At 50.3% G+C, this 24,296-nt stretch overlaps 1 protein-coding gene across 8 annotated transcripts in view; it reads left to right on the forward strand.

Annotated features, from left to right (window-relative positions):
- Window positions 1-24,296, forward strand: part of PKNOX2 (PBX/knotted 1 homeobox 2) — a 318,715-nt gene that overhangs the window by 39,366 nt on the left and 255,053 nt on the right. For 5 of the 8 annotated variants that reach the window (XM_045483347.1, XM_045483356.1, XM_045483357.1 and 2 more), the window contains exon 1: window positions 11,446-11,543. The exons of the other annotated variants lie outside the window; for them this stretch is intronic. The gene's annotated coding sequence lies outside the window, so the exon portion shown is untranslated. Of the gene's footprint in view, window positions 1-11,445; window positions 11,544-24,296 lie in introns of those variants that run through there. 8 annotated transcript variants of the gene reach the window in all.

The following is a 24,296-nucleotide window of genomic DNA, read 5'->3' on the forward strand; positions in this document are numbered from 1 at the left end:
CTCTGCAAAGTCTTCCTGACCCACCCACCCCACATTAGCTACACACTCCTCTCTACCCCTCCCTCCCTTGTATAATCAACAGCTTCCTGAGTTGGATACTGCTTCCGGAGCTAAAGGCACAAGATGAGTGAAACTCTGGGCAGTGTGTGGGAACATGCCAACTTGGGTTGAGTGCTGGCTCTCCCACATACTATCTTTGGCCTTGAGCAAGTGAATTAACCTTTCTAAGCCTCAATCTTCCTATCTGTAAAATGAGGATAATAAGATATGCCATGAAGTGTTATGGTGGATATAAAATGACTATAAAGTGCCTATTGGGAGCCTATAATTAGCACTTAAATATTGGTTCCTTCCCTTTCTCCTTTCAAGGAGCTTCCAGTCTAATGAGAGAATGACAGGCAAATCAGTAAGTGCAGCGATTTGTCATAGGTGCTGTGATAATGGACACTGAATTACCTGCCACTGATTTATGAGACTGCCTCTCTGTCTCTCCCACTAGACTAGGAGTTCCTTGAGAGCAGGGCCACGTGATTCTGTGCCCCCTGCTACCCAGCTCGGTGTCTGATGCACAGTAGCTGCTCCATTCAAGTTTCGGTAAATGAAATGGGAATGACTCCTCCCTCTATCTGATCCTGGTTTGATGCTGGTTAGAGCAATGCCCAGCATTGCCTTTTTTTTTTTTTTTTAACTCCCCCCCCCCTCACCCCCCACGCTGCTGTTCCTAGCTCAAAGAAGGGAAAATTATAGTTTCTCAGCCATCTGGGGTGAAAAATCTATCTTCACTAGAGACTAATTTTTCCAAACGTCATCAGAGTGTGGGACATGAGCATACCCCACCCCTCTTGGGTAGTGGAATGAGTGAACACCGAAACGAGGACTCATCCAGTGCCCTCCTGTGGGACCAGCCTCTCTCAGGCCCCTTCTCTCTGAGCATGCAGACAGGCAGACCTCCACCAGCTTATCCATCCCCTTCAAATGAGTCAGTCTCCCAAGAACCAAACATTTTCTCTCCCTGGCCCTGACTTGAAATGAAACGACTTAGCCCACAGACAGTTTTATGGTCCCTCGCTTTCCATTCCTCTTGCTGAGCCCTCACGCTGGTTAGAGCCCAGCCCAGGCTCTGATTTATACAGCTCTCCCAGGCCCCTGTTGGATTCGGAGTCTGGAACAATAAGACAAGGCTATCCATCACCCCTCTGCTCAGATCTCCCTGGACTCATTGGGAAGGAAGGAGGGGTGGGTGGCAGTGAAGACAGCCTCAGGGGTCCTGCCCAGAGAGCATTTGTCACGTTGATCGAAAGTGCAGGGCGGGAGTGGGGTGGGGGAGTGGAGGCTTTTTATCTCGCCCAAGCCTACCCTGTAGACAACAGGGATAAAGTAGAGCAGGGACAGGGGTGAGAACACACATGGGGGAGGAATGTAATGGAATTTGGCTCAGAAGTCTGATGGGGACCACGGATGCCACCCCCACCTGCTCCAACTCCTGAGCGCAGTAACCACTGGTCCAGCTATGTTTGGTCACCACCAGGTTCTCCTCTCTGTGCCACATTGTGCCCCAGCACCTGGCACAGTGCCTAGCGTGTAGTAGGCATGCAGAAAAGATATGTTTGCTGATCGACTAAGCCTCCTTCTCCTCCTTACTCACTTACCAGATCTCAGGGTCAAGGGCTATTCAAAGAAACCTTTACACACGTATGCATGCTGTCTCTGTGCTTCTGTGATGTGTGGATGTGCATCCTGCATGAACATCTGTACATGTATGCTGCACACATGTTCACATGAGTCCGTGTATGAGTAAGAACTTTCTGAGAGTCAGGGTTCTGAAATTCTAGAGTGGGTGACCCAAAGGAAACTGTGGCTTTGGCTTCTGTGAAACATTTAATTATTATTATTATTATTATTATTATTATTATTATTATTTGATATAATTTATTGTCAAATTGGTTTCCATACAACACCCGGTGCTCATCCCAATAAGTGCTCTTACGCCTGGGACTGGAAGAGGTGCCACTCTGTCAGGAGAGAAGGGAATGAATGCGTTGGGTAACCTCCCTAAAGGCTTTCTGGGCTTTCTGATCCCTGGTCAGCCAAAGAAGAAAGGGAGCTATCACATAGTTCTCATCCGTAAACAACTTAAAATAGTTCTTGCTCCCAGGAACCCTACCCTTTGGACTTGGGGATCACTTCCTAGGAAACAAATTGTGATGGGGCTAGGAGCCAGAGGTTTGAGGATGGTGACTCCCTCTGCCGCTATCTATGCAGAGGGAAGGATACAAAGCATTGTATGTGCCACTTAGGGCAGTGTGCAAAGATCCTAGGTAGAGCATTTTGGTTATCAGCAAATTAGAGGCTTTGTTCAGAGCCAGGAAAAGAAAATCCGACGACTAAATCTAGGAGCTGATGAAAAGAGAACTCAAGGGCTATGGTGCTGTGGCACTGTGGCACGCCATTGTGGCTTTGTAGTGTCGCCATTGTGGCTTTGTAGTGTCTTTTGATTTTAGTGCTACTAAAGCAATAACATGTAATGGCCTGAGCATTGCTGCCTCCCAGTGCCTGGGAAGTTAGATGACCTGAGGAGAAGCCAAGGGTGGCTAATGAGTCATTAAGAGTCTTTATCAAATTAGGATTATAATCCATCTCAACATGCAGAGGAAAATGTTTCAAATTATCTACTTTCTTAATTGCAACTCAAAGATTTGGCAGGAAATTATCATGAGAGATAACGTCTGGAAATTGACGGATTGTGCTGATGTGTATCTAAGCTTCCATAACTGTAATAGCTGGAGAATTCATCCACACATACTTACACTGATACTTGTACTCATAAATACTTGTGCTGTACATATTGGTTCAGACAGATGGGTGCACACACACACACACACACACTCACACACACACACATCATTATGTCTGTGTGCAGTGGATCAAGCCATCAGCATTCACACAGGCTGAGGTTCCTACCAAATGCTTGGAGATATAAGAAAATCATTTAATCCTTGCCTTTGAGAAGTTCAGAATCGTGTTGGGGATTAATGTATACATATTTGAAATTTAAGAACATGTACAAAGCAGCATTCAAGTGTATGCTACAATAGTGGAAATGTGAGCCCACAAATCCAGAAGGATGTAGGACATGTGTGTCTAAATTAAGTAGAGTTTCTGGATGGTTGAGTTTTGACTTGAGTGTTGACATTCCCACTGTGCATTACGAGAGCAGCCAATGGGGATCTAGGCAGAAGACATGCTGAGTCTGTCAAGAGCACCTGTGGCCAAGAAGTGACACAGCATGTTTGCAAAGTCTCCAGGGAAGGGTGGGGCTGGATGACAAACCCTGGTTTGGTTAGACAATGCAAGCGGACTCTTCACTTGCCCCATTAAGTCAGGAAAGATTTGAGGTTGACCTATCCTTCCCTTCCGGCCCGGTCTCAGTTTCTCTGCCTATAGAACAGTGTGATCTGAAGACAGAGTTAGGCTTTCCTACATCTCCCTTGGTTGCTGAAGACCTGAGATCTCTGAGTTCAGGGATTGTGCTTTACTCCTCTTTATAGCCCAAGGACCTAGCATGGGCCTGGCCAGCCTAGATGCTGGATGGGAGTCCACCTCCTGGTACATTTCTTAAAGGCTGTCAGTGTATGCACAGTGAATGAGTGAACCAGTGAATGAATGAGTGAATGAGAGCCTGAATGGTGATGCTTATGAGGAAGCAGTGCAGCATAGTGGTTCCAGGTATGGGTTGTGGAGGCAGCCTGCCTGAGTCCACACACTTGTCACTTGGTGACAAGTTACTCCCTTTATCTAAGCCCCATGGGGATGCCATGGGAATGTGATTAGGCAGTGCATGTTGAGCACTTAGCTTAGAGTGTGGCACTGAGCAAATCATCAATATATATTAGCTATTATTATTGTTGGTGCTTTGTTTTATCATTCCTTGCTAAGTGAACCATGCTTCCCGTGCTGGGTAAGTTGGATATCTTGTTCCTTCATTTGATCACTCTTTCTCACCAACCCCCCCCCCCCCCCCCCCCGCATCGTGGTAAGACAGGACTGGCTTCTGCAGGCGATGTGGCCTCACCCCTTTCCAGTGCTGTTACTTGGTTCTCTGAGCCCTGCAGTCTGGCTGCTGTAGGTCCAGCTGCCAGAATAGAGTTGGGAACTTGGCCATGCAAAATCCTCAGCTCAGGGAAGCTTAGAGATTGGACGCAGCATCAGAGGCAACAAATGCTGGTTGGGTTCATCCCTGGAGACAGGGAGGAGATGGTCCAGCGTATAAGCAGAAGGACACAGGGCAGTTCCACGAGAGGAGGTGATGGTGAAGTGGTAAGAATGCAAATAGAGCCAAGGGAGAGCACTGTCATGGTCACAGCAGGGGCAACAGGTGTGAAGGTGATGAGGTAGCTGAAGGAGATGGGGATGAGGGGTCAGTACAGGTCTTCAAGGGGCAGTCTTTGTTTTGGAGAGAGTAGACATTTCAAGACTCCATGTAACTCTGCAGGTGGAGGAGGGGTGGTCCTAGCAACTTCAAGGGTCTGAGGGAGGAGCCACTGAATGTCCTGCTGGCCTTCCCCCACTCCAGCCCCCCTCAGCTGTTCCTGTGTGGTGCTGGTGGGAAGCAGAGTAGATTGGAGAGCCGGTGAGCCAGATGATACATGATAAATGGTAAAGGTTTCAGCATCCAAACATAGTTTATACCAAGACAAAAACGAAGCCCAGAGGAGAGACTTCAATAACAATAGAATACAAGTCACAGAATAATTTAAAAATTTTTGGCAGTCCCATTAAAATGGTAAAAGAAACAGGTGAAAATATCTTTAATAGCCTATTTTAATTTAATTCGATAAATCCAAACTAATATCGATTCAATACATATAAAATGATTATTAATGAAATATTTTACATTTTTCATACGAAGTCTTCTAAATCCATGATTATACTTGTGGCACATCTCAATTTGGACCATTTGGACCATTGGAACATTTCAAGTACTCAGAAGCTACTTGTGGCTAGTGGCCACTGTGGGGGGGACAGCAAAGGTTTATACCTTCCTTTCTCCAAGTTTTGTGGCCAAACTCTTGGGATGCCATTTCCCACAAGTGGCTCTTTTTGGAACTCATAGCATTTTACAATCTAAATATTCTCTTTCTCAGTTCTGTCAAACTGGCTGTGATACTGCCCATCCCTTGCTAGAAACTGGAAAGAGCTGCAGAATCACTTACAACTCTTCTCTTTCCTGCTTCCCACGGAGCCTCTCATCTGGAGTTAGGGCTGGGTAGCTTGAGACAGAGGGACAGAGACAAAGACAGACACACAGGGAGAAAGAGTTGGGGGGGGGGGGACAGTGCCTGAAGAAACTTCCCATATGTACATCACTACCATAAGAAAGGTGGGGTTTTTGGAATGGCTTTAGGGACTATATTGCTCCTATATTAGAGAAGCCAGTTAGAGACATGACCCAATTAATTGCCTATTGTGTGCCCAGAGGACAGGTTGCATCCCTCATGCTCCACAGGGTGGGAGTGAAATGGGGGAGTGGAGAGGCTTTTCCAGGGTCAGAAAAGTGAATCAGATATGGGCAAGGAGCCTAGACATCCCAACTTCCACCTCACAGCAGAATGCAGGAGCCCCACCTTTTGGGAAACATGTAGTGTCTGCATTTGCACATTGTACAGGTCCCCCAGCCCATCTCTAAGGGGTGTGCCCCCATGCATTTAATCAGGAGCAGAATCTTCTTGGCTTGGCCCTGCCCCCCCGACCCCAGTACCCCAGTCCCACCTGGTTCCAGGGTCAGGAAGGAGGCCTTACGAGAAGAGTAAGCACCCCTTCCTCCCTTTCTTTGCTCCCATTATCTGTGTTTACAGCCCTCGGAGCCTGTCACAGTATTCTCAGTAAACAATATCTGCCTTCCTCAGGCCAATTAAATAAGCACTATAATAAAGGCACAGGCAAGTGCAGTGGAGGCCCTGGGTAAGGGCTATTAAATCTAATGGCTCCATTTGTTAGAGAGCCTCCCATGTGCCGGGGACTGTGCTGAGCTCTGCCTTCATTATTTTATCTAATCTCCACGGGCTCATGAGCTGGATACTGTTATCATCCTCATTTCACAAAGGCAGAAGCTGAGACTCGGACAATGTCCGTGACTTCCCAGATACGTGGCTATTTCGTGATAGGGTGAAGATTCAAGCCAGGGCCATGTTGACTCCAAAGCTGCTGTTCTTTCCTGGGGGAGCCAAGGAAGTTTTGAAAAGAGGTGGTATTTCAGCTAACTCTCAACATCAGATGGGATTTTGGTGGGTAGGGAAAGGGGGAAGTAAAATTCAAGGCTGAGGGAAGAGTGTGAGTAGGTGCAGGGAGGGCCAAGAGGGCACTGGCTGTCTCGCCATCCATGAGCCCCAGGGCTGGCCAAAATGGAAGTGCCCAAACCTCTCAATTGCAGTGGGTTTTTTCTTTTTAATTAATAAGCTTTAGAGCAGTTTTTGGTTCACAGCAAAATTGAGCAGAGTACAGGATTTCTCACGTACTCCCTGTCCCTCCCCCAACCCCCCCCCCCACCATGTACAGCCTTCCCCATTAGCAACATCCCCCACCTGTATGGAATATTTGTTATAATTGATGAACCTGTATTGACACATCACTACCCATAGTTCATGTGGGTTCACTCTTGGAGCTGTACATCCTGTGGATTTGGACAAATGTATGACATGTATCCACCATTATAGTATCATATAGAGTACTTGACTGAGCTAAAAATCCTCTGTGCTCTGCCTGTTTATCCCCACCTCCACCCCCAACCAACCCTGGCAACCACTGATCCTTTACGATCCCCATAGTTTTGCCTTTTATGGAATGCCACATAGCTGGAATCCTATATTATGTGGCCTTTTCAGATTGGCTTCTTTCACTGAGTGATATGCATTTAAAGTTCCACCATGTCTTCTCACGGCTTGATAGCTTATTTCCTTTATAGTGCTGAATAATATTCTATTGCCTGGACGTACCACAGTTTATTTATCCATTCACCTACCGAAGGACATCTTGGTTGTTTCCAAGATTTGGTAATTATGAATGAAGATGCTGTAAACATCTGTGTGCAGGCTTTTGTGTGGACGTACGTTTTAAATTCATTTGAGTAAATACTAAGTGTCACTGCTGGATCATATGATAAGAGTACGTCAAGTTTGGTAAGAAACTGCTACAGCATCTTCCAAAGTAGCTGTATTGTCCTGTATTCCCACCAGCAGTGAAGGAGAGTTCCTGCTGCTCTACATCCCTGCCAACATTTGGTGTTGTCAGCGTTTTGGATTTTGGCCATTCTAACAGGTGTTAATGATACCTTATTGTTTTAATTTACAATTCCCTAATGACAAATGATGTTGAGCCTCTTTTCATATGCTTACTTGCCATCTGTATATCTGTGCATCTGTTGTCTGTTCAGATCTTTTGCCCGTTTTTCATCTGGGTTGTTTGTTCACTTAATGTTGAATTTTAAGAGTTCTTTATATTTTGGGGGTAACAGGCCTTTATCAGATGTGTCTCTTGCAAATATTTTCTCCCATTCTGTGGCTTGTCTTTTCATTCTCTTCATGTAGCAGCTTTTAAAATATAGATTCCTAGGCCCTTATCCAGATCAACTGGTTCCAGGATTGGAAACCAGGAACCCGGAACTATAGAGAAGTTCCACAAAGATTCTTATGCAGGAAGTCCACGGGCCAGCACTGAGAACCATTGAAGGTGGTGATGGGGAGATGTAGGCAGGAATACAGGAGATTAGCCTGAAAAGTAGATCACAGCCAGATGAGGAGGTGGAACTTGAGTGCCATGCTAAGGAATGTGGCATTCAAGTCTCTACTTTTGATTATAAGGTCCAATAAACATTTTAGGCTAAATATTAGAGGCAGTGGTTTCTTGAGGGGAAACCAGGGTATGATCCAACCTTTGTTTTAGGAAGAACACCCTGGTGATAGTATATAGGAAGTGTTAGGGATGTTGGTGACATTAGGCCAATTAGGAAATCATCAAAATATTTGTATTCCAGGTGACTGGAATTCGTATTCCAGGTGATAAGGCCCTCAACTGGGATGGGGAAATGATGGAGAAAGAAGTTCCATTCAAGTCAACTCAGCAAGTAGTTCTTTAATATGTTTTGTGGACCAAGCACCGTACCAAGGTTCTAAGGATTCTAAGATGAAATAGGTATTGTCCCCAATCTCAAAGAACTCAAAGAAAAGAATTAAGTTGAGAATAGAGGGAACTGGTGTATGGACAGTGTTGTGCACTGAATTGTGTCTCCCCCTAAATTCACATGTTGATGCTCTAACTCCCAATGTGACTATAATTGGAGATAGGGGCTTTAAGGAGGTAATGAAAGTTAAAGGAAGTCATAAGGGTGGGTCTCTAATCTAATACAAATGGTGCACTTAGAAGAGAAAGACACCAGACATGGCTCTCTCTCTGGTGCACACAGAGGAAAGGCCATGTAAGGACAAAGCAAGAAGGTGCCATCTGCAAGCCAGGAAGAGAGATCTCACCAGGAACCAATCCTGCTGGCACCTTGATCTTGGACTTCCAGTCTCCAGAAGTGCGAGAAAGTAGCTATCTGTTGTTTGGGCCACCTGCTCTGTAGCACTTTGTTATGGCAACCTGAGCAGACTAACACAGACAAGTTTAAGTTTTATTCATGGGCTGATATTGACAGGACTCGGGCCATTGACGATACATGTCTACAGCTCAGAGGAGACAACGTGGGCCAGTATGAACTGCTTATCCTAAAGACAAATCACGTGCACACAGAGTGAGCAAAGGGCCCAGAACCAAGCCGTAGGAACTGCCAACATTTAAGAGTGATGACTAGGATTGGTAGGAACTCCTGTTTGGTCCTAATGCTGCTGTGTTGGTGACTTACATGACGTGTGTGCCTCGCTCCATCCTCCTTTTCATCCTCAGGAGGATTATGGGGGAGAGACTGCACAGTATGTGAAATGAATTCTACAGACTTAGTTTTCACTCTGTCCCATCTCTACTCACTGACAGAGCCAACATTTAGATGTGGAACGCCTGGAATTTGACATATTGTTGATTTATTTGTTCTTTAAGTATTTACTGGCTTGTGTCATCTGTTGAATTCTTGTATGATTATTGTTTCCTGTTTTATGTACTGGTGCTTTGCCTGCTTCAACTGGAATGAACGCTCCTCGAGGACAGGGGCTGTGACTGGAACTTCTTTGCTTCTGCCCTTTATCCTTAGCCCTGGCACACAGCCGAGCTTCCCGTGGGCGAAGGACAAATATTTGCTTTGAATGATTGTGGGAAGGATGGTTACATTTAGGTAATCATTTTTTAAGCTTTTGCAAATTACAAATGTAGTTAAAGTGAGATACATTTATTTTAAATTACAACGTTCAGTTTAAAGCATCCAAAGGGTATTAGTAGAAATCACGGTATTTTTAAAAAGACTCCAAAAATTAACAGCTCATGGCAATGGATCTCCTGTTTCAAGAAAGAGTTGGGTGCAGAACTAGATTTCAGAAAATGAGGGGTGTGACAAGTGTGAATCAGTGATGCATGGCTGTTGCCTGCAGTACTATTTATGGCTCACTGACACCTCTCTGATGGGGTTAAGTATTTACATTCAGCCTGATTCTCCCCTCTGACTCGGCAAGCTTTGGCAACTCACTGTGAGCCCTGAGAAAGAGAGAAAACCCTCCCTCCAGGGGTCCCGGGCAGGGGCAAATGGATCTCCCCTCCCCCTCCTGTGTCTGAAGAGGGCTTCCCTCTGAGAGTTTATGGCAGCCTGACCTCCAGCCTCTGGGTTGGAGAATCTGGCCGCTTCTGTACTACATAAAAAGGGCAAGTGCATTCATTATTATTATATTATTATACAATGTATAATATATAATAGCGATTATGCTGTCAGCAGCCAGAGTCTCTGACCACAGATCAGAGGCTGGGGTGACATAAATCCACCTAGTGAAGTCTTTGGAGGTTCTACGTGAAGGTGAGAGGATTCAACTCCATCTATAAAGGGGGCTCTCAGTGAAGACTGTCTTCCACAAGCAACTTTGGAGGTTGAATTTGAGGGGTACCGGGACGATCTGGACAAACAGTATTTAGTGTATCGGGGATGTGGTGCAGAAAAGGTCTCAACTGCCCCTTCGGAGCCATGGAATGCTAATAGCTCTCATCCTTGCCCCTGATGGAGGCAAATGAGGAGTGGCCCAGAGGCCTGGAAAGAGCGAAGGGGCAGCCTTCAACTTCTTGGGTCAGATTCCTTACTGCAAACCTGGCCTGCTTGGGTTTCACTTTCTGCTTTCCTTGCTTCCATCAGTGTCTTTGTCTAGGCTTTATCCAGGCCCCCTGCCTGCTCTGGGGTCAGAGGATCAATCCCTGCCTGACTGGCTGAAATGGCTCCTCTATGGGGAGGGAGGAGCAAATTTCAGGGGGGAAGGGGTTCTCCTTTCCCTTTATGTAAGGGCCATGTGCTGCACTGTAGAAGCAAGCGAGCCTGCATCTGTAGGTGGCTGGGTGCCCACCCCTGGCCCTTAGTGGCCCGGTAATCTTTGTGGAATGAAAAAAGCACACGTATGAGGCTGGGTGCTCGCACTGGTCTTCTCAGAAGGCGCCAATGTGTATTTTCTCCCTGCAGCCACTGTAGCAGGTCCAGACTCAAACAGCCCAGCTGGTCTCTCCCTTTATATTACACCACCCGACCCCCAGAACTCTGGGACTTTTTAGAATGAAAATAGCAGTGGCTTAGAATAGGTTTGCCTGGCATTTGCAAAGAGGTGATTTAGTGACAAAGCCTCTACACCCTTTTATCTCTCCCTCTGCCCCACCCCGTTACAGTCTCCCCCTCGGTGAGCCAAACGCCCCGGGAAGCCCACAGCAGAAAAAGCTCTTGAGAATAGGAATAACTAACCAGAGTGTCATCTGAGCACCTTTTCTGGGGCCAGGGTAATGAGAATTATTCAAATGCAATCATAAAAATGAGGCCATCAGGCAGGCACGGGGTGGGAGTGGTGGGGGGGAGGGGAAGAGTGATGGTGGAGGGAAGGATTCCTCGCCAGCTTTAAGTTTCAAGACTTCGGGGGAGTTCTCTCGGGGTGCACGGAAAATTTCCCCTCCTCTCCATCCCTTGAGCCCAGGAAGCCGTGCAAGGCGGCCTCTGTGGCCCCTCTCTGTGGGGGCGGGGGCGGTGTCGCCAGTCGCGAGGGGGTCCGCCGCGTCCCTCGCTCAACGGCGGGCTCGCCGTCCTCGGCTTCCTCTCCGGCGCCTTTCTGCCTCCCGCCAGCAGGAGCGGGCCCGCGCCGACGTCTCAGAAAAGCCTCCAGTAGAGGGAGACACTCCAGCTGCGGCTCGGACTTGGAAGCGCCGGGCCGGGAGTGGGTGGGGGCGAGGGGGGTGGGGAGAGGGGGAGTGGGGCGAGGGGAGGTGTGTGGAGGGGGGGGGGGGCTCCGGGGGGCGGGTCCCTGTGCCGCTGACGTCCCGAGCAGTGCTGGGAAGTATAGGCTGTGTTGTCACGCCGGTGTCAGTCTGATGAAGATTGGCATCAGGTAAGCTGTCATTCATTTCCATGTCAGAGACGCTTTTGCAGGCGGCGGCGGCGCGGCGGCGGCGGCTGCTGCTGCTGCGGGCGGCTGCCTCAGAGCGCGTGTGTTTTATTCCAGTCCCCAAGCCAGAGTATTATTCATTGCGACAGGGCAAGGAGGAGAGAGGGAGAGAGGGAGGCAGCAGGGAGGAGAGAGAGGGAGGCAGCAGGGAGGAGGGAGGCAGGGAGCAGAGAGGGACGGCGGGAGCGTGCAGAGAGAAGCTGGGGAAGCGCCGGGAGAGCGCGGACCGAAGCAGCGCGAGTGGCGCCGAGGCCGGGGAAGGAGGCGGCCAGAGCCGCGCGGCCCGCCCGAGCCCCGGCCCGGCCCGCGCGCAGCCCCGCCGCCGCCGCCGCCGCCGTCGCCGCCGCGCCGCCGCCTCGCCCCGCTCGGGCCCGTGGCCGGGCGCGCATTGTCCGCGGGTGCGAGGAGCGGGGCTGCGGACCCGGACGGCCGCGGGCCCGAGACACCGGAGCGGGCGGGAGGGGAGCCGTGCGCCGGGAGAGCCTGGGGGCCCGAGAGTAGGGACCGGCGCGCGGGCCGGAGCCCCGGTGCAGGCAGCTCGGGGCTGAGCGCTCAGCGGGCGAGGCTGGGGACGGCGGGCCCGCTCCACGTTCGTCTGCTCCTGGCTTCGGGCGCCCTTCGGGCCGGCGCTTGCTCGGCCCCACCGGCCTGGAGCTGCCTCGGGGCGGCTACGAGCGGGAGCAGCCCCAGTCTCGGGCCGGGTGACCGGAGTCAAGGAGCCGCGGCCGCGTCCCGGCCGGCCTGAGGAGCCAGGGCGAGTGGGTTTTGCAGGCGGATCAGTGGGGACAGCGGAACGCGAGCTGTGGGTCAGGGCAGCCGGTCTCCCGGGGTCCGCGCTCGGGGACACTCGCCCTGGGAGGGGCGATTTGTAGGGTAACTGGCTTTCGGCGGATTGTTGGAAGTCTTTGGCGAGGTCGGGGAGGCGTAGGGGCCCATGGCGAGGTTTGGGAATAGGGAGCCCTCCTAGCCTGAGAACTAGGACACGAGTTCGTAAAAGGGGGGACGGAAAGCGCCCCAGAGCAGAGAGCTGAGGGGGATGGGGCAGGGTCCCGTGTCTGCCGCGCAAACTTTGCGTTTCCTTCGGGTTGGGTGAGCGGGGCTCTCCTGACTCACGAACCCGAGGAAGAAACGAGCGAAGCGGGCGGTCCTTTCCCCGGGGCTCTGGGCGAGAGTCCGAGGTTCCCGCGCGGTGGGGACACGGGCTAGGAATGGCAGAGGGGCGGGGGGTGGCTGGTGGTGGTGCAGCAGCCCTGAATTAAGGCTGGGCTTCAGGGCCACGCTAGAGTTTGGGTTGTAGGATTCAGGCTGTTTTCAGAAGCGGGACTGAAGGGCTGCTGAGTAGCTTAGGGATCGAATCTTCACCTCGGTCAAAGCAGGGGGCTGGAGGTAGGAATTGGGGGCCTGGGGTTACATCTGAGGCTGGACTCGGCGGAACGGGTGGCGTTTTTAGTATTTTGCCATGGGATCGCGGCTTTTTACTGGGATTGAGGCTATTGGAATTTGGGGAGGGTCGTGCCAGAGGGTCCCCACGCTCCGTGGGTGGAAAAACGTTTAGGCAGGCGATGAAAGTAGTTGATCCGAGCCACGGCAGGCGAGACCCGAATTTCTGCTGTTTCTCCCCAAAAGCGGATCTGGAGCAGAGGACTTGAGGCGCGCAGACCCCGGTCCTAGGAGAAAGATTCCGGGAAGCGGACAGATCGAAGGGACGTTCTGGGTGAAGCGATAGGGCAGCCTCGCAGGGCTCGGAGCGGATCCGAGGACTGACTCTGGCGGCTCCTCAGGCTCTCGAAGCCACTTGGGGGCCGCGGGCGCAGCGCGGCGGGCGGGTGCGGGTGGCCCCGAGGGACCGCGGCCTGCGCCGGGGGCGCTAGCTGCGAGGTGCCGCATCGCGCCGGGGGAGTCCCGGCTGCGGCCGAGTGCAGGGCGGGCTCGAAGTCTGGCGTCCTTGCCGGAGCGCGGCAGGCTCAGTATGCTCTTCCCCCAGGCCTGGTCGGAAAGCCGACAAGCCGGACCGCCAGTGTGATGTTCAGCCTGGGAAACGGGGGCGCTCTGGGTCTTCTACCCTCACCCCACTTGTCCCAGGACTTCTCCAGCGTGTTGACTTTTAGGATTTCAAGGCTCTTCAACTGGTGGAAGCCAAAGGCTTCACATTTTAGGCAGATTTAGGCGACCCTCCTGTCCCCAAAGATGAGAAAATGATGGTGTTCACACACAAGATATAACGCAAAGCCCTAGTCCCTAGCCCTCTCGCTTACCCAGCCATTCCGGCCTTCCAGAGGCCTCAGGGCCTTAGGGAAAGAGAAGGGGGGGGGGTCTCCTGTCTGGACTCGTGATCTCCCACTCGAGAGGCACCCCCCAACCCCACCCTCACCCCTATGGCTCAAGCCTAGCTTGAGCTGTGGGAGAGAAGTCCTGCCCAGGGAGGGAGGTTATCCCTTTGGCCAACTAGGGTAGAAAAGTGTGTAAAGGGGTTGTCAGAGAGGAATATTTGAAATTTCCTTTTTGTAATCTTGAGCCCATGGTCCCACTTTCCGCACCCCTGGCTCCAGTAGCCACACGGCGCTTCTGGGACGTGGAAGATGCGGGACCCACGAGTGGCTGCGGCGGCCTAGGGCCTCACGACTGCCCCGGGGGGGAAAGCTCCAAGGCTGTTTTCTTGCAGGCTTGGAATTCGTGAGCTCTCCCGCCGGGAGCCGGAGGGCGGGAGGGAGCCGTGACCCCACGGAGACTCCCCAGTCACCGCCTCCCCTTTGTGAGCGCGAAAGGCATGAAAGCGCAGAGAAAGAGAAGCTGCTCAGAATAAGGGGCAGGGGGTTACTGGAGGGAGATGGGCCCGGCCACCGCTCACAGTAAAATGCCTCGTGCAAATTGCACTGAAGTGTACCCAACTTGAGACTGGCTGTTTTATGATCCTTTCTGGGAGTTTACTGCTCCATGCTTTTAAGTCTATAGATTGCTTTAAGTTAATGAAAGTGCTGCTTTCAAAAGGGGCTTTTATTGTGCGGCAGTGGCAAGTCGAGTCCCTCCCCTTTACTCTTCCAAAATGGGCCTGTTTAAAAGGAGAGAGCCTCCTGGAGTTCCCACATGGACAGAGCTTGGGGGACGACGCCATGCAACAAGGGGGACTAATAAAAAACCAATGTCCAAGTAATTCAGAAAGATGAGTTTACTTCTTTTCCAGGCCAGTGTCATCTGTGCGTCCTGATATTGCCTTTTGGACTCTCACGGAGTCTGACTTTAAATGCCGCTTTGGTGCCTCCCCCTTACACCCTGTCTCACACTGCTTTATGTAGGCCTGACCCTGCTCAATTAAACCCAAACTGGATTTCAGGATTTCGACTGGCTGCCAATTCAGAGGGTAACTAAAATATTTACTTGGGCCCTGGGGGAGGGACTTTGCCTTGCATTTTAGTAAGATAGATGTGTTAGAATGTCAGGGAGTGAGGCTGGGAACCTTCAGGAGAAACACGGAAGGGCTATTTTTCAGCGCTTTTTTCCTTTTTCAATCTATTTGGCACAAAAGGTGAGATGACAAGGTTTTTGACTAGGTCCTAACACAGAAACTGCAGTGGGGCTGGGCTGTGGCTTTGACCGCATGTCATAACCATTTAAACTGTGGTTAGTTGTTCAAAGCTCAAAGCTTCTCCAAGCTGGGTTTCATTAACTCTACACCAGTTGCCTGGAAGTTCAGTAGCAATAAATTGTATAAACACATTTGAAGTAAGTTAGTGATGAAATAGGGAGAATTACTGTCTTGTGAGTGGAGAATCCTGAATTCATGGAGTTTTAACTTAACTGGAAACATACCTCCTCTCCCTTGGCCTTGATGTTTATGGGTGCACCGGAGTGTGTGTTAAATTTCTTTCTGCCATGTCCATCTTCAACCTGGGACTGTAACTCATTAGGGACCAAGGCATGCCTAGAAAGCAAAAAGGCTGGGTTTTAAAGGGGTCTCTATTAGCCTGGTTTAGAAAGCAAACCAAACCCATCAACCTGACTTCCTTACCCTGCGTGAACGCACTATGCAACATAAACAGCAGCAGAGCAGGCCAAATTAGATTTTTAAATGTTAGCGGCTTAATAATACTGTGTTGTTAGCAATCGAATTTGTTTTTATTAAAGAAACTACCTATAAAATTTATAGGCTTCCAACATGTTGCAAGATTTCCTTGCTCTTTATTTAGCGTCCCCCCTCCCTGAAATTCTACCTCCGATTTCAGACTTTTGTTCCTGATTTATTTAATTTAAAGCACATTTTCTAAATTAGTTTGAGGAAGGTGAGAAATGCTGTTATAAGTTTTCCTTTTTCCTCTGCTACGTGGCACAAGGACTGTGATGCTGTAAGATATATATAAATGTGCGATGCAATTGCTGGAGGGTGACGGCATATGAAGCCAAGTGTCTGGATCAAACAAAATGCAGATGAGAGTATGGAGAGGGCGAAGTGATGCCACAGAGGAAAAGCAGAGGAAGTTATATGGAAAATGAAATCATCACGAGCCACCGTTAGCCTTGGTTCTGGCCAACACACCATGCTTTGTATAAAACACTTCACATGCGATCTGTGACTTATTGAAGATCGAATTATATTGAGAAGGAGAATTTAGAGGGAGTCGCTGCCCAGGCTGGGTTCCGGCCAGGCTGCATGGCCAGGCTTGTTGCGATGGGGATCTGCTAATTTAATTAAATCTAATACCTGGTGGGAAAGGGAGGAAGGAGATGATCAAGGTTGGCAGGTCAGCATGCTGAGTTAGTGTTTAAGCTGGAATTTGGGGGCCTAGCAGTCTTCTGCCTTGTTACTGTCTGGCTCCATGACTCCAGTGGGTCCCCTAGCTTCTGGATCTCGGTTTCCGCATCTGTAAAGCGGAATGTATGGCACGAATTCCTCATTAGGCTATGAGGGGTGAATCCAGCATGACTCCTGCTCTGGTGCGCTCTAAATAATAAAGGAAAAGGAGAGAAGTTTCTGAGCAGCAGAGTCACTTTCTTCCTCGCGGTTTCTTTCCCTGCCTGGCTCCAGAGCCTTTCCTCACAACAGGTTCTGAGACTTGGGCGAAGGGGCTGAACGCCTGCCTTTCTTTACGTCCTAGAATTTGAAAGCCCCACTGTGATTCTAACATCCACCTGCACTTTATCAGGAGGGGCAATTAAGTTGAGGGAACCAGCATGCTTCTCCCCAACAGGGCTACCTTGGAAGAGCTTTCAAGCATCAGATGAACACAGAATCTGACTTATCAGAAATTCAGTCCCTTCTCTTTGTGCCAGCGGAAAGAAGAGGCCTGAGCCCGGACTGGTGTGTGACATCTGGTCGGCCTGGGGGGGATGGGCACTGGTCCGGAGCTAGCCACAGCTTGAACCTCACTTAGCAGGCTCCATGCTGGCAGATCAAAGCAGATTCTGGGCCAGAAAGCCTAAGAAGTTACACCCAGCACTTATACAAAGCTGTATCCTCACTTCGAGTGTCGTCCTTTTCCCATGCCTGATATTTCAATGCTAGCTAGCCCTGATACTGGAGACGTGGCTCCAGTGGAATGCTTGCCTTTAATTCTCTCTCGTCCATGGGGACTTCCTGGGGTAATTTTTTCCTCTACATATCCTTCTCCAGCAGCCTTGAGCAACATCTTAGTCTCCGTTCTGATTGGGAGTGAGAACGGGGAGACACAGGATGGAGGTAGAAGAGGCAACAGTTTTGCTAAGAGAACACATACGAGTTGGAAGGCACGGGCCTTTTACCAGAGCTCAAGCTTTTTCTCCTTCCAGATCCCCCAGAAGTATGGGAGAAGCAAGCCCTCGGGCAGCTCGGGAAGAGCTCCCTGCAAACGTGTTGTCTTCATGGGGATCTGCTGTTTGGCTTGGATGCCTCACCGCAGGCCCTGCCTGACCGGGTTTCTAATTACAAGAAGGCCGTTTCTGCTAAGACCTATCTCACTAAAAACACATCCCTGTGTGTAATAAGAAACCCTAAACCAGGCAGGATATTTTAAAACTGAAGCAATGAAGATTAGATTAAGTCTCCACCAAACAGCTTCGTTCTCGTATTATTTTTGGCTGGAATGTGGAGAAAAGCAGCTGGCCCTGGGGCCCAGAGCAGACTCTTTTGAGGGTTCGGATGGGGCCAGAGTGGGTGGTGTAACTGCTAGTTTCTCTGCTTAATAGGAATGTGGCCAGTTTCAGTATAGCTCAGACAAGGCAGTGGGGATACCCAGTGGGGGATGAGGGAGCCCCGGGGTTGGGGAGAGAGGCGAGATCCACATGGGCCACAGAGTGGCCCCAGAATCAGCAGATCACAGAGCACCGAGAACGCTTTTAAATCCCCCACGTCATTAGGATCTCAGTCTTTTGTGTGAAGTTTATGCTTCCACTCCCAGTCCTAGGAAACCCACCCATCCTTCACGTGGCCTTTGGAGGAACTTTTATACATTGGGTACTTTTCTGGCTGGAGAGAGGGAACAAATAGTTGTCCAAGATTCCTGGAAATGGAGCCTAGGAGCCTGACATCACAAGCCCTTTTTCTGTCCTTCTGGGGACAGGCAGCATGGTATTCATTCATTCCTTTGTTCCTTCATTCAGCACATATTTACGGGGTGTCTCCCATGTGTATGCCTGGTGCAGTTCTAGGCACTGAGAATACAGGCAGCAAAAACAGACGGGACAAAACCACATAACCGCGGAGTCCCTGTCCTCTGGGAGCTTGTCAGCTCTGGAAATGGTGCAGAGTATGGGCTTAGCCTCAGATAAAGCTGCCCTGAGAGTTTCACTCTACTAGTTTCTAGTTGTAAGAATTTAGACAAGTTGCTTAACACTTTCAATCTAGCTCTTCCACCTGTAAAGTGAGAAAGAAAAGTAATAAGCTCCAAGAATTGTGGAGAGAGCATTTGTAAAGTACCTGGCAGTGTGTGGCACACAGCAGAGGCTCGATCAGGTTCCTTTTCCTCCCCTTGTTACTCTGGACTGGAGATCCAGTTGGCGGATTACCTGGCTTCCCCCAGTCCCCTTCCTTTTGCTTCCCCAGGACATGGCCTGGGGCCTTTCACAGGTCACTGGCACCATCAACAAGTATTAAACAAACAACCAGTCGCCCTGTGGCCTGGTGCTGCCTGCTGCACAAAGACCCCGGTGAAGGCTGTGGTAGGAATAGATGCACAGACCCTGCCTCAGGGGAATGTGTGGTTTGCGGGTGGACAAACTCAACGCAGAAACACGTGAGAGATGGCACACAGACACGTGGAGGTGACATGAAAATGGGCACAAATCAACTGTTAAGCAAAGGAGGCAACAGTGGGATGGGATGCTGCCGAGTGGAGGTGAGCTCTCCTTGCAGTGTCCGTGCAAGGGTGAGGGTGAGCGCTGGCCAAGCAGGGCTGGAGGAGGAGGGGTGGGACTTGAGACTCTCCAGGTCACAGGGCTCATAGGGATTGCTGGGGGACAACCTGAACTAGAGTGAGGAGTTGGGCCCCTTCTGAGGATGTCTGGGGGTCAAGTGGGCCACCACTGCCCCAGGAGTACCTCCCAGGCCTCCCCGTGGTGGGGACTGAGGGGGTTCCGAGAGGACTTTTCCTGGTGACTTCTCAGGCTAATGACTCAGTGCATAAAGCGAACCGACTAATTCCATTTCTGACTACAACATAACTCTCTTACCCACCATCCCCGCCTTTCCTGAGCCAAGAGAGCAGACATTATAGGCCCACACCTGGGCCTCTCAGGGCCCATGAAGCTGGCCCCGTGGCAGAGTGGTGTGGATGGTGGAGAGAACAGCAGTTTGACCTGGGAGTCAAAGGATGGTGGATTCTGCTCTAGACTCGGCCACCAACTGGACTGTGTGCCCTTTAACAAGTGGCTGGCCTCTGGGTGCCATTTCCCCACTTATCCAATGGGGAGCTTGAACTTGCTCCCCGAGGCTCCCCTTCAGCTCAAAGTTCCAGGACTCTCTGTTGCCTCCTGGCTGGACTGCTTCATGACGAGGCAATCCATGAAACCACTGCTTCTGCCACCAAGCAAGCATCGGGACACGGCACAGCCGCAAAGGCACCCACTGGGAGGGCTTGGCCCCTGGGTTGCCCTGGAGTTGTAGGGTCTCAAGACAGTAGGGGAGGTTGGCTTTGACCTTCCTGACGGCCTTCCTGGGGGCAGGTGGATGTGTCCTAGCAATAGTGTTTGCCTCCACGAAGGCAGTATTGTGAGTCTGAAGACTTACTAACCTCTTCGTCATCTTTTTTTTTTTTTTCAAAAAAGTTATTTTTTTAATATAATTTATTGTCAGATTGGCTTCCATATAACGCCCAGTGCTCATCCCAACAAGTGCCCTTCTCACTGCCCATCACCCACTTTCGCCTCTCCCCCACCCCCATCCACCCTCAGTTTGTTCTCTGTATTTAAAAGTCTCTTATGGTTTGCGTCCCTCCCTCTCTGTTTGTAACTTTTTTCCCCCTTCCCTTCCCCCATGGAAGTTTCTCAAGATCCACATATGAGTGAAAACATATGGTATCTGTCTCCCTCTGACTGACTTATTTCACTTAGCATAATACCCTCCAGTTCCATCCATGTTGCTGCAAATGGCAGGATTTCATTCTTTTCATTGCCAAGTAGTATTCCATTGTGTATATAAACCACATCTTCTTTATCCATTTATCCGTTGATGGACATTTAGGCTCTTTCTGTAATTTACTAGCCTCTTCATCAAAAGCAACATTTACTGCTTTTGTTGAGACATTGCGGTGTTGAGAGAAGGCACATGAGCTTTGGCATCAGATTCTGGGTTCTGATCCTGGTTCTACTACTACTGAGCTGTGTGTCCTTGGGCACATCACTTAAGCTCTTTGAGCCTCAGTTTTCTTGGAGATATAGTTAGGATAATAATGGTACAGAGCACGTAGGAGTGTTATGGAAACTCTAGAACGGAATATCTAAGAGTGCTAGGCACATGGTAAGCTCATGGTGCATATTAATTTTTTTTCCTAACAAAGCCCATCCTCGGACACTCTCTCATTTAATCCTCTCCACTTTCTGAAGCAGGTGAAATGGGTATTGTTATGTCATTTCATAGATGAGAGAGGATGGTACTCAGAAAGTGGCTGCAGGGGCAAGTCCGGACCGGATGGTGGATATCTCCGCCTGTTCACATTCAATAGGGTAGCCCAGCTCTACCTTTTACAACAACAGCCCTTTCTTTAGTCTTTTGGAGACAAAGCAAGCACCTTGCTGAGCTCTGAGCACTGCTTGGCCCCGAGGTCTACCTATTCTTCTCCTGAGAATCTCTTTAAAGGAACCAGCAGAACCCATCTTCTCTGTCACCCATACCTTGGCTTGGCAAACTGGAGACAGCCACCAGCTGTTATGGAAACCAACACCTAGAAGAAGATCTGTATTTCTCCTTCCACAAGCCTTCAGTGACAGGTGGGGCTGGGCTGGCCAGGCCGTAAGCCACCCCACACCACCCACCCCACCCACGATGGGAGGAGGCTGGGGCGAGGCGAATGGAGGCTCACACCCATGGGCCTCTGACTTGTGATCCTGACAGACACCAAAGGACATTGAGCCCATCCGTGGTAGGCCTGCTAACTCTGATTAGATGTGGGGTGGGCACAGTCTCCCTGATTCCAGGGTAGCACAGTGGGTCTGCGGTAGAATGGAGGGGAGTGAGCCCCACCCCCAGAGGTTCCTCTGTCTTCCCTCTGGCAGCCCGCTGGCACTGAGTACTACTCTATCCCCAGATCTGTGTTAAGCCTTGGGAGTACAGGGTTGTTCCTGCTGTTTCTCAGGTGAGACTGTGCTTGTGTGGACTGTGAGCTCTAGTTCCAGGTCAGAGGCAGAGAGAAGCCTAGAGAGGCCCCTGTGTGTGCCCAGGGCCCCGTGGTGACAGGTGCTTGTTCTCACTCCTGAGCTCTCCCTGGTGATTCATCTGTCCATCAACAAGCATGGCTTGAGCCCACTATTTCATGAATGCCCAGTAGTGTGCTGCATTGGACTCAAGGCCTTTTTCTCTAGGAGTTATATGATCTTCTTTTCTTTAAAAAAATTTTCTTTAACATTTATTCATTTTTGAGAGAGAGAGAGAGAGAGAGAGAGAGAGAGAGAGAGAGAGAGACAGAGCATGAGTGGGGAAGGGGCAGAGAGAGAGGGAGACACAGAATCAGAAGCAGGCTCCAGACTCTGAGCTGTCAGCACAGAGCCCGACATGGGGCTCGAACTCACAGACTGCGAGATCATGACCTGAGCCAAAGTTGGACTCCCAACCAACTGGGCCACCCAGGTGCCCCGAGGAGCTATACAATCTTACTGCAGAGCCCAGACAAATGCATGTCAAACTGAAGACAAGCTGTGTGACTTCTGACATGTCTCTTAACTTCTTTGGCTCTTAGCATCCTCATTTTACACAATGAGAAAGTTAGATGAAATTGTCTTTGAGGCCTCTTCTGGACCTACTATTCTATGACCCTATGGGCTATAAATGCTACAATGTGTGGTCCAGACCCCTGAGCACCACATGCCTGGAGAAGGTGATGGGACACCAAGGGACATTTAGCCCATTATTGGTAGGACCTTTCTAACTCTGATTAGGTGAGGGGGATGGAAAGGTTTAGATAGAACCACAGTTGAGCCTCACCTATTTGGATGCAGGGGTTGGGAGAGCTTCTGCTGGTGGTCTGTCTGAGTTCTCAAGTCTCCAGGGGGACCACAGGGACAGAAATCAAGCAGGAGAGCCCAGTGATACGGGAGCTCAAATCTGCTGCTCTCCTGAGGCCTGTACAAGTGGTGGTCTTGTCCCACTGCCACGATGGGAGCCCCTTTCCCAGATCTGGGAGGAGAGAGCCAGACTCACAGGGGGGCAGTAGTCCCCTGAGGCACTCCTCACTTGTGTTTGATCTGGAGGAAAGCCAAGGAGCTTGATGGGATTCCCCCAGCCTTCCCTGGAGGCTGTTCGAGGGAAAGTGACTTGTTCCTTACACTGGCATACGCTCTCATTGGGAAGACACCCCAATTCATTAGAGCCTCTTAGTGGCAATGAGATGGGGACTGCTACCTCCTGCTGACTTCCAGATTGCTAGGAAGGCCCCTTTCCAAGCCGGACATCTGGTCTCCTGGAATACTTTTCAAAGTCTATTCCATTGGCTTTGGAAGGGGAAATGGAAGGAGAACTTCATTCCCAGGCTGTGCTCGATGGAGTGCTGTTGGCTGCTGGCACAGGAGAAGGGAACTTCCCTGGCATGCTTCTTGCACAGAGTTGTGGTGCCTTATCCCTGTGTGAGCACAGTGGAACTGGACTCTTCTGGGGAGGAAGGAGATGGGCTGCCACAGCTAGCTTGTAGATCAAGGGAAGAGAAGGATTTGTCCCGATCCCTGTGATTTCTGGGTAGCTGTGCAAGGCCTTACACTGGGGGCTCCTTCACTGTGTACTGGGAGCTCTCACCTCTTTATTTTATCTAGACGTCACCAGGGACCTGAGAAAGAAAGTGAGGCTCAGAGCAGATAAGAGAGAGAATTCACTCAGCATCACAGAGCTGGTTCTGGGTCATTCTGGATCCGCAGGTCTAGAATTCTAGCCCAGCATGCTGCCTACTCTAGGGAGTTGCATGTTTCAGGGGAAGTGGCTGGATTCCTTGCGGCTTTCCTTCTCCATCTCCCTCCCACCTCAGCCCCCCTGCTCCAGTGCACGCATAGCTCAGCATGAGATCTAGGGCTCCAGCCTGGACAGGTCATGGGCAGTGCGACTGTAGTGTGGCAAGAAGGGTGACTGAGTCAGGACAGTGCAGGACAAGCCAAAGGCTGGGTTTAAGCCTTGACTCAGCCATGGTTACTGTGTGACCTTAAAAGCTGGCCCCATTTTCCTCATCAGTAAAGTGGTGGTGATAATGCATCCTGTCAGGGCTGGGGACCAAATGAGTTAATGCATGTGGATGTGTTATGCACGTTATATAAACATAAATGAAAGCACCCACACGGTGCCTCACATGTGATATGTGGGGGAGAAAAGTGGTTGGCAAAGATTTTGTATTTCTTATTAGTTTAAAGTGGAGCATTCACTCAAACACACAGCTCCTCTCACACAGAGTGATAACAACTGTGCTTAAGTAACGAAAAGCTGGCAGGATGGCCTTCCATGACCACCCCGTGGCTAGGGGATGAATGGTTCCCTCTGGGTGGCTTTCCAGGCTCTGGCAGAGAGTTGCCAGACCTGAATTCATGCCTACTGTGTGTTCTGGGTTCTTGTCACTTATGCCTTCCCATCTAACCCAGTGCAGCGGCCGTCTAGTGCCTGGTGTGTGTGTGTGTGTGTGTGTGTGTTGGGGGTGGGGGGGGTTGACCTCTGCCAGGTCCCATCAGCCACCAGATCTTCATCTGATAGATTTATATTGAGCACCTTCTGTGTGTCAGACCCCACAGAGGTCCTGTGGATACGACTGTGAACCAGATGGATGGCTTCCTACCAGTAGAGTTCACAGTCCCTGGGGGGATGGGCATTCAAGTTCTGTAGGTAATTACTGAAACTGTTATAAAAACCATAGAGGGATGCTGGGGTGGGCTCAGTCAGTTAAGTGTCTGACTTTGGCTCAGGTCATGATCTCATGGTTCATGGGTTCGAGCCCCACATCAGGCTCCATGTTGACAGTGTGAAGCATACTTAGGATTCTCTCTCTGCCCCCCCTCTCTGCCCCTCCCCTGCTTGTGCTTTCTCTCTCTCTCAAAATAAATAAACTT

This window comes from Leopardus geoffroyi, chromosome D1, assembly GCF_018350155.1.
Source record: "Leopardus geoffroyi isolate Oge1 chromosome D1, O.geoffroyi_Oge1_pat1.0, whole genome shotgun sequence".
NCBI classification, from domain to species: Eukaryota; Metazoa; Chordata; class Mammalia; order Carnivora; family Felidae; genus Leopardus; species Leopardus geoffroyi.